Source organism: Etheostoma spectabile, chromosome 20, assembly GCF_008692095.1.
Source record: "Etheostoma spectabile isolate EspeVRDwgs_2016 chromosome 20, UIUC_Espe_1.0, whole genome shotgun sequence".
NCBI lineage: Eukaryota > Metazoa > Chordata > Actinopteri > Perciformes > Percidae > Etheostoma > Etheostoma spectabile.
In genome coordinates, this window is record NC_045752.1 from 20,552,829 (window position 1) to 20,557,669 (window position 4,841).

At 42.0% G+C, this 4,841-nt stretch overlaps 1 long non-coding RNA gene across 1 annotated transcript in view; it reads left to right on the top strand.

Annotated features, from left to right (window-relative positions):
- LOC116669849 (uncharacterized) overlaps positions 1–2,576 on the top strand; it is a 6,246-nt gene extending 3,670 nt beyond the window's left edge. Inside the window, exon 3 of the long non-coding RNA XR_004326874.1 lies at positions 2,485–2,576. This is a non-coding gene — a long non-coding RNA (uncharacterized LOC116669849). The remainder of the gene's footprint in view (positions 1–2,484) is intronic.
- Positions 2,577–4,841: the final 2,265 nt, after the last annotated feature.

Below are 4,841 nucleotides of genomic sequence, written 5' to 3' on the forward strand. Positions count from 1 at the left end.
GCAGGATTGAAGGTAGGAGGGAGACAGAGTGGAACCATTTGACTAATCCCTCTTGCTAAACCAAAAACAGAGAATCAGTCATTACAAATGAACACCAGGGCATCCCCTAAGTTACAAGCGTCAAAATGGTGGCCTTAATCTTTCTTAATATGGTCTAATGGAGCTTGCAGAGTGGTTTACTTTTTGGACTTGGGCCCTGCCGGCTCAATGATGAAGTGTGACGCACTGGAGACGAGTTGACGAAACAAAGTTAACCCAATTACTGAACCGTCCTTCTTACATAACATGGCAGCTTCTCCTATTAGAAATCGCTTTGAGCCCTTGACTGTGTCACACACGACTTTTTGGATTTGAGCAGAGAAAAGACCCAGAGCTTGCAGGGGGGGAACAATTAGATAGCTGTTACAGCGTTGAAGGAAGTGGACTCATCAGTAAATACTGCGGGGGAACAGACATGTCATTATCTGTCTTGTTGTCATAATCTGACGTCAGTGTGAATGCAGCTGACATGCTGGTTTGGTCCAAACGGGAGTCCCTGTAATTGGCACTTGTTGTCATGGTTAACATCAAAGCCAGAGAGGCACAATCAAATCAGCATGAATTTACTATTTAGCATCTGCACAAACACACTCATGGAATGAAAGCAGTGGTCGCCCCAGGGGGTGATGGCCCTGCATGATGATGGTGCATTACACCAATACAATTCCCCCCCTCTGGACTTTTGATTGGCTAACCACAGGGACCCGAGACGCAACTCTGAGAACTGGCAGGATGCCAGGGATGTAAATACAGACACACAGACACACACTGGGGCAAACGAAGGCTAGAGACTTGTGGGGATGGATAAATGATTAGTAGTCAGAGAAGGGAGAGTGGTTTGTTGGAAAAAGAAAGGGAATGTTCTAGGGAATAAAGGGCGGGGTGTGTTTGAAACAAATGTGATATCGCCGTCCTTCCATTGTCAGACCTTCCTCCACAGCGCTGCATAGGAGGGTCTGGCTAGTTCATGCAGCATTCCTGGATGGAAGAAAAATGTGCTGTGGTTGATTGGCATTTATTTAAACCAATAACAATCATCTTGTGTGACGCTAAGCATCGGACGCCTTGATGCCTCTGCAAAATAGCCTCATGAAGGAACTTGTTTTGGTGCAACGTGTACGTTCAAAGGTTGTTTTAGTCGTGCAACAGAGAACTTGGATTGGACAGATAGTCTAGCTAGCTGTCTGGATTCACTCTGCGGAGATCTGACGAGCAGTTAACCGTAGTCCTCAGAAATCCACCAGAGTTTAGAACGGCAACACAAAACATTGCTATATGCTCTACTATATGTACAGCCTCAACCGAAGACGGCGCAAAAATGCAGCAGTCACAAAGAGGTAAGAGACTAAATGACACGTGAGAAGGGTGCCCACTCTCAAACAGAGTAGTGATGTGAAGAATGAAAAACAAACATCCACATCTGCCAAACTGCTTCGTAAAGTTGGCTTGCTCATAGGATGGCTTGTTGTGGAAAGATGTTGGATGCAGCCCCGCTCAGTTTTGACAACAGAAAACATGTCTATGGTTTTGGCGATGCAACACACTCATTATTAGAAATCCGTGGGAAGATAAAGGAGGTGAATAAGAAAAAAAAGGCTATTGGTGGGAAATTAATAATTTAAAAAAAAGGGAGGCTTTGTTAAAAAGGGGGCCGTAGAGTACATACATTGAAGTGAGATATTAAAGATGGAGAGTAGGTTGAATAAACGTTGCAAGATAAGGAAGAGAGAAATCAATGAGTTAAAGTTAAATCCCATAAAATGTCATAAGGAGATGCAGTTTCTTCCATTATTAGTTAATCCAACTGCATGTTGAGATTAAAAACACAACACCAAGTCAGTGTAAGCCTTCACCTGGAAAGAGGTTAAAGGATGAAAGGCTACTGTTGACGTCATCCCAACTTTGGCTTCTGAGTTCCAACTGAATAGAACGCGCTATTATAGTACCATCATTGCCTGATATGTGAGTCGCTTAACTTGTTAACACCTACTTCAAGACAGCCTTTTCCCTGACTGCAGTTTACTTTTAAATCCATTTTCTCTATCCTCCTTATCTAAAACTTTTAATCCCATGTAGATCAACATATAGTCTGAGACATACTTAGTAACCCTTTTTCTTTGTTCCCAGAATTTCTAAATAAATTGGGCGACGTGCCATTAAAGTTAAAGCGCCATCTGATTGGAACACCTTGCCCAGCTCACTTGGATCTATTACTTCATTTGGTTTCTTTAAGGCATCTTTCTTTAATTATCTACAATCAACCGGCTCTTGCTTCTAATTTGTCTTTCTAATTTGACTGATGTTTTTTTAATTTTCTTTTCTTTCCTCTTAGTTTCTTACTTTTCTTCCCCTTAATTGGCACCTGTTTGTGCATATACTGTAAATAGTAACACAGTTAGTACATATGCAGAAGTATTGTAAGCCGTTCAACTCATTTTCAAACAGTCCGCTGGCAGTGAGTGCCCGGATGTCCACTAGTCTGCCTTTTGCAGAGCGGGAGAGGAGTTCTACAGCGTTAAAACGTAAACATATGGAAATAAAATATGTTTAAATATTACTTCCTGCTTTCTCCTGGGCGGCTGTGGCTCAGTGTGGAGCGTTTGCCTGCCAATCGGAAGGTTGGTGGTTCAATCCCTGGCCCTGCAGTCGCATGTCGAAGTGTCTTTGGGCAAGACATTGAACTCCGAGTATCCCCCGATGCTGCGTCATCGGAGTGTAAATGTGTGTGAGTGTTTATCTGATGAGCAGCTGGCAGCCTTGGCCACAGTGTATGAATGTGTATGAATGGTGAATGGTTCCTGTACTATGGAAAAGCGCTTTGAGTAGTCGTTAAGACTAGAAAAGCGCTATATAAAGTACAGCACATTTACATGAGCCATCATCATAGCCATGCACCAAGGTAAAAACGCGCCTGGCTTTTAAAGGGAATGGGAGATGACATTCTGATTGGTTCATTGCATGTTACGCCCAAAACACACCTAGGATTAATGAAGACACTAAGAACAACCCTTTTGAACCATGCGCCTGGCACATGGACCCTTTTTTCTACCACGCCGTGCGCTTAGATTGTTAAATAGCCTTTCATTCAGATCAAAGGAACGTCTAGGGGAACGGTACTAGCCAAGCCGACATCTAATGACACTGGCTGCTTGTTGTGCTGTGGGGTGGAAGATGGGGAGTGTGTAGACTTGTTGGAAACTTGTCTGGTAGTGGCACATTGGCCTAATATGAATTGGCCTCAGTCTTTAATTTCTGTTTAAAGTCATCTGTGGGGCACACCACTGCTTAGCAAACAGCTGTTGCTGACACATGACACTGACAGGAAAGAAGCTCTACTCACTCTAGCACAGTACATATTAAAAGAGCTACACATTGACTGAAGTGCACTCCTAATGCTATGTTTTTTGATTGTGTGCTAGGGTTATGAATTTATGTAGGTCAGTCCATCAGGCAGGCAGTCAACCACTAACCCTGGTCTCGACTAGGGTTGTTTAATCTAACGCCATCATCAGGTCAAAATTTCAGTTTATTCAATGCTCTGATTTATGACCAAATACCTGAAAATGAATGACATTAAAGCCTCAGCTGAATTTGGAAACATATCCTCCAACTTATTTCGGGTCAGTACACAATGTTGTAATTACATTTACTGAGACATTAACTGGTCAACACCCACCACACATTAATTTTAAACATTCAAATTAGTTGTACTTTATAATAGACACTGTGTGTGGGTGTGACCCTTGATTGGATGAAATCCATTAGATCTCGTGATTGTGATAATTTTAGATGGTGTGAATGTCAGTTCTTTAGCCTTCTATGGGTGTTGCAATAATATAAATTTAGTTGCAGACAGGCTAGTGACAGACTTGAACCAACACGTATCTAGCGAGTTGGACTTTTTTAAAGGATTCAGCATTTTTCAGCAGGTCAATTGAGTATGAAATACGTTTTTGAGAAGGTATCTGCAAACAAACACAGGAGACGTCTTCGCAGGCTCATTGGGAGGGTAGTGCACTCAACAAACAGCAGCAGAGCAGAGGCAAACACACTGTCTCCGCCTGTGTGGAGGGCCTTCACAAACTCATGGAAAATCATTTCAACTGGGGCAGTCTCTAGCGTTTGCCGCATGTTGGCTGAGTCCTGAAGCGGAGCAGGGTTCAAATCCGACCTGCGGCCCATTGCTTTGTGTTTTATGCCATCATCATTTCCAGTCTATGCACTATCACTATAATAAAGGGAAAAAAGCCCCCAAAGATAATCTTAAAAAATAAAGAAAATCATTTCAACTAGAGAGCAAAACAATCAAGGGGAACTAAAAGTCACAAAGCAATCCATTACACTGCTAAATGCTTAAATTTCCAATGTTAATCGTTGGATGAAAAGTGCCATAATTTAAAACCATATTACTGACATCTTATTACTAGTGATGTCCAAATGAAGCTTCGTGAACCACTAGTTGTATTTGTTCATCCCACTATAATAGATGGCTCTTTGTTTAAAGGAAAAGGTTCAAGGAATGGCAATCCACTGTGCTTTTAATCTTTAATTAAACAGAAAGTGCCATCCATTGGGCTCAGACAATAAAGAAAAGGCTTCATGACATGACAGTTCATTGGGACATCACTATATATTACAAAAGAAGTAGGACAAGCACTAAATCTGCCTGTGCACGTTGGATCTCAAAATTTGATGGAAGATCTGAGAGCCGATCCATTAACTTAATGTACCTGAGACGTATTCTTTTGCAACAGACTGTCTCTCAGATTACATCCCACTGATGTCTCTGTAGACTTACACAC